Genomic DNA, 14,068 nt, shown 5'->3' on the forward strand with positions numbered 1-14,068 from the left:
TAACTACGGTTCCCGAATACGGCTGAGTGCGGGCGCCGCTATTAAGCCCCGCCCACCCCTCCTCCCAGCCGAATACGGGAACCGTAGTTACAAACCGTAGTGTGAACCCAGCCTTAGGCTGCATTCACACCTCGTTTTCACTGTACGGGTGCCGGATCTGGCTGGGGGAGGGGAAAACCGGGCGCTCCCCTACCCCAGCCGGACCAGCACTGAAATCCATTTACTTTAATGAGCCGACAGGAGTCAATCAGTGACTCTGGTCGGCTAATTTTTGACCCATGTCCGGTTTCCTGACCGGACCTAAAACCGTAGTATACTACATCCTACAGGTGATTGACATACTTTCATAAATGTTGGACCTGAGAATGAAACATTTCATTTTTTTTCACAAAAATTATGGTGTTACCCCAAATTTTTCATTTTCACAAGGGTTAATAGGTGAAAATGTCCCCCCAAATTTGTAACCCCATTTCTCTCGAGTAAGGAAATACCTCATATGTGGATGTAAATTGGTCTGCAAGAGCGCTACAGGGCTCAGAAGGGAAGGAGCAACAATGGGATTTTGGAGAGCCAATTTTGCAGAAATGGTTTTTGGGGGTCATATCACATTTAGGAAGCCCCCATGATTCCAGAACAGAAAATGGCACACTATTAGGAAAACTACACCCCTCAAGGAACGTAACGAGTAGTACAGTGAGCCTTTACACCGTTTGACGATTTTTCGTTAAAGTTGGACGTGAAAATGAAAAATTTAATTTTTTTCACTAAAATGCTAGTGTTACCCCAAATTTTGTATTTTCACAAGGGGTAATAGAAGAAAATAGTATGGAAATACCTCCATAGGTGGATGTAAAGTGGTCTGCGGGCTCACTACAGGGCTCAGAAGAGAAGGAGCACCATTGGGCTTTTGTAGTGTAATGTACAGTAGTGTAGTGTTTTTAGGGTACAGTCACATGGGGTTCACAACGAGTTTCCTGCTGGAAGTTTGAGCCGCAGTGTAAAGTTTGCTGCAGCTCAAACTTAAAGCGGGAAACTCGTTGTAAACCCTCACACGTGTGAATGTACCTTGTCCAGGCATGCTGGGAGCATAGGCGTGCGCAGCCTATTGCATTAGGGTGTGCACCCTAAAGCACAAACTCACGCTGCTCGCGTGCATATATATATATATATATATATATATATATATATTAGAGGTGCACCGAACTGGAAATTTCAGAACCGAAATGAAACCGAAATAAAAAAAAAATGTCCGGCCGAAACCGATACCGAAACCGAAAATGACTTCTCCCCGTCTTCTGGTAAAATGCAGCGCTCTGCTCATTAGATTCCCCCACATTAGATTGCCAGCTCCCCCACATTAGGTCGGGAGTTCCCCCACAATAGTAGGCAGCTCCCCCACAATAGTAGGCAGCTCCCCCACAAAAGTAGGCGGCTCCCCCACATTAGGTCAGCATTTCCCCCACAATATTAGGCAGCTCCCCCCCACATTAGGTCAGCAGTTCCCCCACAATAGTAGGCAGTTCCCCCCACAATATTAGGCAGCTCCCCAAAAAATATTAGGTAGCTCCCCCCAGCAATATTAGGCAGCTCCCCCCAACAATATTAGGCAGCTCCCCCCACATTTGTAGGCAGCTCCCCCCCCCCACAATATTAGGCAGCTCCCCCCAACAATATTAGGCAGCTCCCCCCAACAATATTAGGCAGCTCCCGCCACAATATTAGGCAGCTCCCCCCCACAATATTAGGCAGCTCCCCCCACAATATTAGGCAGCTCCCCCACATTTGTAGGCAGCTCCCGCTCACAATATTAGGCAGCTCCCCCCCAACAATATTAGGCAGCTCCTCCCAACAATATTAGGCAGCTCCCCCCACAATATTAGGCAGCTCCCCCACATTTGTAGGCAGCTCCCCCCCAACAATATTAGGCAGCTCCCCCCCCCAACAATATTAGGCAGCTCCCCCCAACAATATTAGGCAGCTTCCCCCCCCCCTCCCATTTGTAGGCAGCTGCCCCCCAACAATATTAGGCAGCTTCTTCCCCACCCCCATTTGTAGGCAGCTGCCCCCCAACAATATTAGGCAGCGCCCCCCAATTTGTAGGCAGCTGCCCCCCAACAATATTAGGCAGCTCCCCCCACATTTGTAGGCAGCTCCCCCCCCCCCCCCCACATTAGGTCAGCAGCTCCCCCACAATAGTAGGCAGCTTCCCCCCACCCCACAGACATACAGCTTCCAGCCATATACAGTGTATGGCTGGAGGCTGTATGTCTGTACTGCTGCCCCCACAGTGTTCCGGTCACCGCTCCTCCGGCCCGGGGTCACATCTACTGCTATGGCCTATGGACCATAGCAGTAGGTGCCGGGACCGGGGGAGCAGTGACCGGAACACTGAACAAGATGACGCGGTCACTTACCAGGCCCCGGCCGGCGTGCGTTCTCCTGCGACGATCCTGTGGTCCTCCTGCGTCTCTATGGTTGTACAAGCATTAAGAGGCGGAGAAGCGAGGGACCGAAGGAGGATCGCAGGAGGATGCCGGGGAATGGTGAGTGACCGGCGGACATCCTTATGTCCCGAAAAGATTTCGCTACACAGGGATGTCCGGGATAGGAATACTTCTTTTTATGTGCCCGGGCCGGCTCCCGTGTGTGACTGCAGGCGGGGGCTGGCCAGAGCATATAAAATCTAATACTGTATACTAAAAACCAGGGGGCCTCCAGCTGTTGTGAAACTACAACTCCCAGCATGTCCGGACAGACTTTGCCGGTCCGGGCATGCTGGGAGTTGTAGTTTCACAACAGCTGGAGGCCCCCTGGTTTTTAGTATATAGTATTAGGTTTTATATGCTCTGGTCGGCCCCCGCCTGCAGCCGCACACGGGAGCCGGTGTGAGGTGGTTTTTTGCGCCCCCGTAGATCCATGCGTCCGCTCCTCCCCCAGCTCTCCGAACATTTCCGAAGCTAGAACTGGGGAGGGCAGAGCAAGGGGAGAAAGAAGTTCATGCCCCCTCCCTCATCTCCCCTCTCTGAGCTCGGCTGGACGCAGATCTCTACGGCACGCCCCCTCCCTGAGGACGTAAATCTCCATGGCAGGTCCCCTCCCTCATCTCCCCTCCCTGAGGACATAGAGCAGTGCTCCCAATGAGCTCTATGTGTAAAGGGCGACATACTGCATGGGCTAAAGGGGGACATTTTGCACGGGCTAAAGGAGGACATACTGCACGGGCTAAAGAGCCCGTACAGTATGTCCCCCTTTACACATAGAGCTCATTGGGAGCACTGCTCTATGTCCTCAGGGAGGGGAGATGGGGGAGGGGACCTGCCGTGGAGATTTACATCCTATGCTCGGGGAGATAAGGGAGGGGGACCTGCCGTGGAGATCTATGTCCTCAGGGAGGGGGCGTGCCGTGGAGATCTGCGTCCAGCCGAGCTCAGGGAGGGGGCGTGTACCTCCTTCCTCCCCTTGCCCCAGCTCTAGCTTCGGAAATGTTCGGAGAGCTGGGGGAGGAGCGGATGCATGGATCTACGGGGGCGCAAAAAACCACCTCACACCGGCCCGGGCACATAAAAAGAAGTATTCCTATCCCGGAGAGCGCGCCCCCCCCCCCTCCCCCCCCCCCCCCCCCAGATGTTACGGCCGGCCCCCCCTGCACCGCCCACGAGTGCCTCCAAATTGTGCCCTTCCAGATGTTGCAAAACTACAACTCCCAGCATATCTGGACTGCCTGGGTATGCTGAGAGTTGTAGTTTTGCAACATCTGGAAGGGCACAGTTTGGAGACCACTACAACACCCAGCATGTCCAGACAGCCAACGGCAGGACTCCCCCCCACGATCAGACATCTTATCCCCTATCCTTTTGGATAGGGGATAAGATGTCTTAGGGCTGGAGTACCCCTTTAAGTACCAGGGAGCAAGGGCATACCTGTACGTCCTTGGTCCCCAATAAGTTAAGGGAAGTCATGCACATTAAACCATGCCATTCTGATGCCCAAAAGGATGCCCCCTGCCTAAGTCTTTAGGTAGTGTAAGGGGGAAGGAGCTAGTCGGTTTAGTGTGAGCTGAGGTACAGTGTGAAGAGGAGTGAGAAGTCTGTGGTGATCTGAAGGAGGCCATAGAAGAACTCAAAAGTCTACAGCCACGCTATTTACAAGCAACCCATCGCACATGTACAGTTCCAAGCCTGGTGATAAGCTAGAAGCTCCGGGGGAATATACAGTGGTCAATCTAAAGTCAGCGTGGCATAATATCAGTCATAAAGGCAACAGGCTCCAGAGGGTTACTCTGAACTTTCCCTGCTCTGATCTGTACTGTAAAGGATATTATCATCCTTCCTGCATCAGTGGTCTGTGGTCATTATTGTCCCCCAGGAGAACATATAAACCTTGGAGCGTGGTGGTTAACGCTAGCCTGGCGTCACAAACTATGCATCACCCCAGTAGGACACTACACATTTGAATATTTTCGTTACATTTCTGCTGAGCATAATGAAAATGCATTCTGATTTTATCTATTTGTTTTTTTGGTTGGGGGGGGGGGGGGGTTGTTGGGCCTTATTATCATCTGTATATTCTTTGGCAAATCAGCGTACTCCTTTGGTGTTTCTGTCAAGCCAGACTGCAGACGGGGAGGGTGTTGATTATGTTTTAGTAGGATGCGGAGCAGATCTAGTGAGATAGAAGATGGGGGAGATTTATCAAAACTTGCGCAAAGGAAGAGGTGTACAGTTGCCCATAGTAACCAATCAGAGAGCTTATTTTATTTTTCAGAGGCCTTTTTTAACAATGAAAGAAGCAATCTGATTGGTTTCTATGGGCAACTGCACCACTCTTCCTCTACACAACTTTTGATAAATCTCCCGCGTCTTCTATCTCACTAGATCTGCTCCGCATCCTACTAAAACATAATCAACACCCTCCCTGTCTGCAGTCTGACTCGCCAGAAACACAAAAAGGGTAAGTGGATTGGCCAAAGAACCGAAGCAATACTTTCACTCCAGAATAACAAATAGTTTAGAATACCAAATGAAGTTGGAAAACGAAAATGGTGGAATGAAAAAATGCACTTTACAAAACTAAACTAAAAGAACAGAACCAAATTTTTCATGTGGAGTTATCCTTTATAGTGCCATATTCATGTGTATTAATTATTTTATATCTATTACATTTTTATATTGATGCTGTTTGTTACATTTATTTCCACCCATATCATTATGCACCTAGAATGGTGAGGCCCTTGAGGTAAAAGCTATTATTTCTGAATATTATTTTCCTGACGCGGGTGGGGACCGGTTATAGCTTTAATTTCCTCGGTCCATTTGTTGTGAGCTGCACCTTTTTGAGATTTGTAATTTACTTCTATTAAAAAAATCTTAATCCTTCCAGTACTTATTAGCTGCTGAATACTACAGAGGAAATTGTTTTCTTTTTGGAACACAGTGCTCTCTGCTGACATCTCTGTCCATTTTAGGAACTGTCCAGAGTAGGAAAAAATCCCATAGCAAACATATGCTGCTACAGGACAGTTCTTAAAATGGACAGAGACATCAGCAGAGAGCACTGTGCTCGTGATTTCAGCAGAGAGCACTGTGTTCCAAAAAGAAAATAATTTCCTCTGTAGTACTCAGCAGCTAATAACTACTGGAAGGATTAAGATTTTTAATAGAAGTAATTTACAAATCTGTTTAACTTTCTGGCACCAGTTGATTAAAAAATAAAAATAAATACGTTTTCCACCGGAGTACCCCTTTAAGTACCAGGGTCCCATGATGTACCGGTACGACATGTGTCCTGAAGAGGTTAAACACACCTGACCCCATTCCCCACCATGTCTGTACACACACACACACACACACACACACTCTGCTCTACCAATCAATGGCCACTATTGTGAGGGGTCTCAAAAGATGGGCATTAGTACTGCATACGGAACACTTTATTACTGTGTCAGATGTGATATGATTTTTTCTGCTACATATTTTGCTGCAGATTTTCTTCTGCTGATTTTGCTACTGGCATTTTTTGGCACTGGGCATTGTTTGTCATTGACGCCAGTCACAGTGTGGGGTTTAAAAACAGTCTTCTAGTTGCACAAGCTTCCTTGCAGCAGGCTGTAATAGTGGATTACATGGCAATAATGGAGGCCTTCAAAAGGCCTCTTGCTGCTATGGCAACCAATCAGCATTGTAAAGGGGGCTGATTGAAACCCTGACAGGTGCAGCAAAAAAAAAAAACACTTACATGATACGTTTTGAGATGGCGGATAAATGAGATGGCATTGGGATCCGAGTACTCCACCCCTAGACATCTTATCCCCTATCCAAAGGATAGGGGATAAGCTGTCTGATCGTGGGGTCCCGCCAATGGGACCCCCGCAATCTCCGTGCAGCACCCAGCATTCGTCGAGTGCTGGGTGCCAGCGACAGGGGGTCGTGACATCCCAGCCACGCCCCTTGTGACATGCCATGCCCCCTCAATGCAAGTCTATTTTCTGTAGGTCAATGTGATTAAAAAGATACCCAATTTATATAGTTTTTCTATTACTATGCTACATAAAAAAAGCCCAAATAAAAAAACAAAAAAAACTTGAACGGATGCACAGTCCCTGTCTTTAACCCCTTGAATGGATGCACAGTCCCTGTCTTTAACCCCTTAAGGACCCAGCCAATTTTCACTGTAGGACCCAGCCATTTTTTGCACATCTGACCACTTTCACTTTAAGCATTAATAACTCTGGGATGCTTTTACCTTTCATTCTGATTCCGAGATCGTTTTTTCATGACATATTCTACTTTATGTTAGTGGTAAAATTTTGTCGATACTTGCATCATTTCTTGGTGAAAAATTCCAAAATTTTATGAAAAAATAGAAAATTTTGATTTTTTTTTTTACTTTGAAGCTCTCTGCTTACAAGGAAAATGAATATTCCAAATAAATTATATAGGAACATAACAAGGGCTCCAGTGAGCCTTAACACCCCACAGGTGTTTGACGACTTTTCGTTAAAGTTGGATGTGTAAATTATTTTATTTATTTTTTTCACTAAAATGCTAGTTTTCCCTCAAATTCATTTTTTTTGCAAGGGATAATAGGACAAAATGCCTCCCAAAATTTGTAACCCCATCTCTTCCGAGTATGGAAATACCCCATGTTAGAACATAAAATGCTTTGCGGGCGAACTACAATGCTCAGAAGAGAAGGAGTCACATTTGGCTTTTGAAAAACAAATTTTGCTGAAATTGTTTTTTGGGGGCATGTCCCATCTAGGAAGCCACTATGGTGCCAGGAAAGCAAAAAAAAAAAAAAAAAAACACATGGCATACTATTTAGGAAACGACACCCCTCAAGGCACGTAACAAGGGGTCCAGTGAGCCTTAACACCCCACAGGTGTTTGACGACTTTTCGTTAAAGTTGGATGTGTAAATTATAATTTTTTTTTCTTCACTAAAATGCTAGTTTTCCCTCAAATACATTTTTTTTTACAAGGGGTAATAGGACAAAATCCCCCCCAAAATTTGTAACCCCATCTCTTCTTAGTATGGAAATACCCCATGTGTGAACGTCAAGTGCACTGCAGGCGCACTACAATGCTCAGAAGAGAAGGAGCGCCATTGAGCTTTTGGGAAAAATAATTGTTTGGAATGGAAGTCAGGGGCCATGTGCGTTTACAAAGCCCCCCGTGGTGCCAGGACAGTGGACCCCCCCACATGTGACCCCATTTTGGAAACTACACCCCTCACAGAATTTAATAAGGGGTGCAGTGAGTATTTACACCCCACTGGCGTTTGACAGATCTTTGGTACAGTGGGCTGTGCAAATGAAAAATCATATTTTTCATTTTCACGGACCACTGTTCCAAAAATCTATCAGACCCCTGTGGGGCATAAATGCTCCCTGTACCCCATGTGGGTATTTCTTTTTTTGTGTTTATGTCAGAACCGCTGTAAAATTAGCCACCCCTGTGCAAATCACCAATTTAGGCCTCAAATGTACATGGTGCGCTCTCACTCCTGAGCCTTGTTATGCGCCCGCAGAGCATTTTACACCCACGTATGGGGTATTTCCGTACTCAGGAGAAATTGCATTACACATTTTGGGGGTCTTTTTTTCTTTTTACCGCTTGTGAAAATAAAAAGTATGGGGCAACACCAGCATGTTAGTGTAAATTTTTTTTATTTTTTTACACTAACAAGCTGGTGTAGCCCCCAACTTTTCCTTTTCATAAGGGGTAGAAGGAGAAAAAGCCCCCCAAAATTTGTAGTGCAATTTCTTCCGAGTACGGAAATACCCCATATGTGGCCCTAAACTGTTTCCTTGAAATACGACAGGGCTCCGAAGTGAGAGAGCACCATGCGCATTTGAGGACTAAATTAGGGATTGCATAGGGGTGGACATAGTGGTATTCTACGCCAGTGATTCCCAAACAGAGTGCCTCCAGCTGTTGCTAAATTCCCAGCATGCCTGGACACTCAGTGGCTGTCCGGAAATGCGTGGAGTTGTTGTTTTGCAACAGCTGGAGGCTCCATTTTGGAAACACTGCCATACAATACGTTTTTCATTTTTATTGGGGGGGGGGGGGGACAGTGTAAGGGGGTGTATATGTAGTGTTTTACTCTTTATGTGTTAGTGTAGTGTAGTGTTTTTAGGGTACATTCGCACTGGCGTGTTACGGTGAGTTTCCCGCTAGGAGTTTGCGCTGCGGCGAAAAAATTGACGCAGCCCAAACTTGAAGCAGGAAACTTACTGTAAACCTGCCCGTGTGAATGTACCCTGTACGTTAACCTGGGGGGGGGGGGGGGGGGGCAAACCTCCAGCTGTTTCAAAACTGCAACTCCCAGCATGTACTGACAGACCGTGCATGCTGGGAGTTGCACTTTTGCAACAGCTGGAGGCACACTGGTTGGAAAACCTTCAGTTAGGTTCTGTTACCTAACTCAGTATTTTCCAACCAGTGTGCCTCCAGCTGTTGCAAAACTAGAACTCCCAGCATGTACTGATCGCCGAAGGGCATGCTGGGAGATGTATTTATGCAACAGCTGGAGGTACGCAACTACAACTCCCAGCATGCCGAGACAGCTGTAGTTTTGCAACATCTGGAGGGCTACAGTTAGAGACCACTGTATAATGGTCTCAAACTGTACCCTCCGGATGTTGCTAAGCAACTCACTGTCTTCTGTTGGATACAGCCGCACGTCATCCCCGCCAGCCGATCTCCGTCGCCCGCTGCCTCCGACGCCCGCCCGGATCGGTAAGTGGATCTTCGGTGCCGGTCTCCTTCCGTTCCCCGTTCTGCCCCGCCTATTGTGGGTGGGCAGGACGGGGAAAAGGAAAGTTAACCCCCCCGCCCCCGATCTGCTATTGGTGGTCGTGTCTAGACCACCAATAGTAGGGATAGGAGGGGTGGCACCCCTGCCACCTCACTCCTATGCCTTCAGGGGGATCGTGGGGACCGGAATTCTCCGTGACGTACGCGTACGTCATGGGTCCTTAAATACCAGGGTGTCATGACGTACGCGTACGTCAAGGGTCCTTAAGGGGTTAAAACATTTGGCCAAAAAGTTAAACAGATTTGTAAATTACTTCTATTTTAAAATCTTAATCCTTCCAGTACAATGGGGGATGCCTGCAGCAGACTACAAGTGCCACAATGGCATCCTACACAAGATGAAAGGTGTGGATGTGTAACATATAGAGTAATACATAAATTTAGGTGCACTACTGTGGGAAATGTACACAGTGACATATGTCCCCCTTGAGGACGCAGGGACTTTTCATTTTTTGCCCTTTTGTGTTTGCCTCCTAATAGCCATAATGCTTTCAATTTTCCACTTACAGACCCATATGAGTGCTTGTCTTTTGGGCCCTCAACTGTACTTTGCAGTGGCATCACTCATTTCACCACCAAATTTACGTTGAAACAAAAAAATAAAAAAAAAATAATAATAAAAAAAAAAAATATATATATATATAGGGGAATATGCAAAGCAGCTCATTACACAACCTTTTTAGGTAGTGTTCCCTGGTATCAGCTTAGCTCCTGTTAAGGAACATAAAAAGCTGAACGGGATATATGCCAAGCCAGACTACTCCCCAAAAGGGAAGTTTCAACCCATCTGCAGACAGCTGTTTCAGGGTTTTTGCCCCTCATCAGTACAGAGCAGGGTGATCTGACTTGGCTGTGGTGAGAGGCCTGAGGCTTTAAAAGGGGTCAGTACTTTCCTCAGGGAGAGGACACCTCTTCAGGTGTAACGGAGATTCAGGTTAGGCCATTTAGCACTCCGCAGGCATTCTGGGTAGGGGAATATGCAAAGCAGCTCATTACACAACCTTTTAAAGCCTCAGGCCTCTCACCACAGCCAAGCCAGATCACCCTGCTCTGTACTGACGAGGGGCAAAAACCCCGAAACAGCTGTCTGCAGATGGGTCAAAACTTCCCTTCTGGGGAGTAGTCTGGCTTGGCATATATCCCGTTCAGCTTTTTATATTCCTTAACAGGAGCTAAGCTGATACCAGGGAACACTACCTGAAAAGGTTGTGTAATGAGCTGCTTTGCATATTCCCCTACCCAGAATGCCTGCGGAGTGCTAAATGGCCTAACCTGAATCTCCGTTACACCTGAAGAGGTGTCCTCTCCCTGAGGAAAGGACTGACTATATATATATATATATATATATATATATATATATATTAGTGGGGTGAAAATTAAAACACTTTTTGGGGGCTACCGTCTCTACACAATGCACTTGGCAGTAAAAACGGCATATTATCTTTATTCTGTAGGTCCCGCCAATTATGACAATACGCAGGGGTGTGGAAATTTAAAAAAAAAAAAAACTACTTGTCCAAGGGACTAAAACAGAGAACAATCTACTTGTCCCTCATGGAAATCCACTTGTCCTGGTAGACAAAATAATTTTTATCAAAATGGTACGAAAATTTGGGGGATTTCCATTTTTTTGCCATTCACCTTGTGGTCAAACTTACACATTATTTTAATACTTTAGGTCGGCCTGATTATACCAGTACCAAATCTTTTTTTTCCTTCTTTACAAAAAAAATTAATTCCTGACCTCTATAACATTTTTATTTTTCCGTATAACAGGCTGTATAAGGGCAACATTTTTGGGCCGTAATCTGCTGTATGTATCGGGACCATTTTGGTATTGATCAGATTTTTTGGACACTTTTTACTTAATTTTTTCTGGGATATGATGTTATAAACATCAAAAAAACTCAACTCTGTGATTTGTTTTTACATTAACGCCATTGACCATACGGAATATAATATATTTTTTTAATAATTCAGACAATTACGCACGTGCAAATACCAAATGTTTATTTTTATTATGTTTACATATTTTTTAATATGGAAAATGGGAAAAGGGGGGGGGGGGTGATATGAACTTTAATATGGAAGGGGTTAATGGGTGTTTTTTTTTTTTACTTAAACTTTTTTTATACACTTTATTAGGAAGAATCATTAGATTCCTCATACAGATCAATGCAGTTCTATTGCTCAAGGCAGGCTCAATCAAATGCAGATCTATGGGGGCAGCCATGAATACAGATGTAAGCCCTCTGGCTACCTCCACAGGGGATCGCTCTGCGGGGGGTCGGGGCGGCATCCACCCCACTAGACCACCAGGGATGGTTATAAGAAACCTTCAGACTCCGTTGTCAACTTTGACAGCGGTGATCTAAAGGGTTAATAGCCACCCGCGGCGATTGCTGCATGCCGGGCTATTAGCAGCGGCCCCCGGCATCTGAAATCAGTCGGGGGCCGCCGAGTATGGAGCGGGCTCAAGTCATGAGCCCGCTCCATACACCCTGAGTGCCAGTGTGATGTGCAGACTTGCGTCCCATGCAAGTCTGCGCCCGCTCCTCCCGTCAGTCTGCACCTCACACCGGCGTTATATTAAATAAAGTCGGTCCGGCCCTGCTAGCCCAATACAGGGCTAAATGTATGAAAAATTCACCTGTCCGGCTCCCGGAACCATGTCCCGGGCGTATGGCGATAGGATTTCCACATCCCTGCATTACCCAATACCAAATTATAACTTTTTGTATGAAAATTAATATGATTAAAATTGACCTCTATAACCTTTTTTTTCCATATACGGGGCAGTATGACAGCTAATTTTTTTGCTCCAAGTTTTTATCTGTACCATTTTTGTTTTGATAGGACTTTCTAATCGTTTTTCATTTTTTCATTCATTTCATTCTATTCTTTTTACATATACACCATTGACCATGCAGTTTAATTAATGTTCTATTTTATTAGTTTGGGCATTTACGCACACAGCGATATCACATGTATATGATTTATGTTTGTTTACATTATTTTATTTAACTGAAGGACAGGGGGTAAATTTTGTTTTTTCCTCCTCGCCCTTTAATAGACATAACTCGCTTATTTTTTGATCTACACATCCATATGAGGGTGTGTAAACAGATTGATCCACCCCCACTAGACCACCACCGTTAGCCCAAGTAACCACCGATCATTCTTGTTTGACTAAATTAATTTAAAATTTGTTTGCGGCTACAAGACCTCTATTCTCTGAACTATGAACTGAACTCTTAACTGCACAAATTACATACACCCCCCCAATCTTTCTTGGCTTTGCTCTAAAAACATGGGGAAGATTCATCAAAACTTGTGCAGAGAAAAGTTGACCAGTTGCTCATAGCAACCAATCAGATTGCTTCTTTCATTTTTGAAAAGGCCTCTGAAATATAAAAGAAGCAATCTGATTATTTGCTATAGGCAGCTGGTCAACTTTTCTTCAGCACAGGTCTTGCTGAATCTCCCCTATGGTCATATATCTGATTATACCAAGACTCATGTAACTAATGCAGGTTTTGCCAATGCCTGTTTTACGAGCCTTCTTCTCCCTTAATAAGCTATTAATAAACTATATCTGACTAGAAAAATCCTTACCCGCCAGCAACCCTTCCAGGGGCATAAGTCACAGAGACAAGATAATATCAAGCAATTCACCTAGCCAGAATCCTAGACTGGATCTGGGAACATTATTGCAAACTATTGGCGGATATTCAATATTATCTTACCCTTTCCATTAGGGTCCCTAAACCTCACTCACTGAGCTCCCTAATTGTGTCCTCTGCCCTATGACCAGAGATTCACTAGGGTTGTGGTTGCAACTAAGGCTTCAGTGGGAAGGTCACCAGTACCTTACACCCTTAAATGTTAAAAAAAAATACCCAAAAGGCACCACACTACCTAGATATGTTTCCTGTAAACCATGCTGCCTGAAATGCATGGCTCATGTAGCCAGTTGTCTTCTCTGGCTGCTTGATATACTTTCCCATACCTCCCCTTGCTTACATCTCCTAGTAATCATTACAGCTCTGCTCTGCCAGCCAGCTTACTCTCTGAGAACAGCCTCTACCCTCCTGCTTTAAGCTGAAGAGAGGTTCAGTGTCTAATTGGCTAAGGCTGCACACACCACACAGTTCTCAGCACTAAAGAGAGCATGACTTATCAGTGCAGGGCAGAAAACACATGGCCTGTGTCTCCCAGGAGGGTGGGGCTGCTTTCAGAGAAGGATTAGGACAGAGAGTATGGCTGGATGCTCTCATTCCCTCACTTCATGCTTGTAAGTGACAACCAAAGAAGGGAAACTGCTCTACATAGATTATGAATGATAGTTAGACAATTAAATAGGTTGATGAGACGGAAATGATGGGCTATAGGTTTAGCTCCCCTAAGTACCCCATTAATTCAGATAAAACATCCAAGCTTTCACTGTAGACCTACTTAAGATTAGCTGTCCTGCATTGCTCAAATAATCCCAGGTATATATTTTAGAAAACTGTATCTCTTCGAGGGTAGTAGATACAGCTGTTTATTATCTCTCCTTAAGATATTTAGGCAAAACTTAATCTCTTAATAGGATTCAGATTAGGACTCATAAAAGGCCACTTCATAATAGTTCAATGTTTTGCTCTTAGCCATTCTTGGGTATTGTTAGCTGTGTGTATTGGGTTATTATCCTGTTGGAGGAACCATGACCTGTGACTGAGATCAAGCTTCCTGACATTAGAACAAGC

The sequence above is a fragment of the Hyla sarda genome, chromosome 2 (genome assembly GCF_029499605.1).
Source record: "Hyla sarda isolate aHylSar1 chromosome 2, aHylSar1.hap1, whole genome shotgun sequence".
In the NCBI taxonomy this organism is placed as follows: domain Eukaryota; kingdom Metazoa; phylum Chordata; class Amphibia; order Anura; family Hylidae; genus Hyla; species Hyla sarda.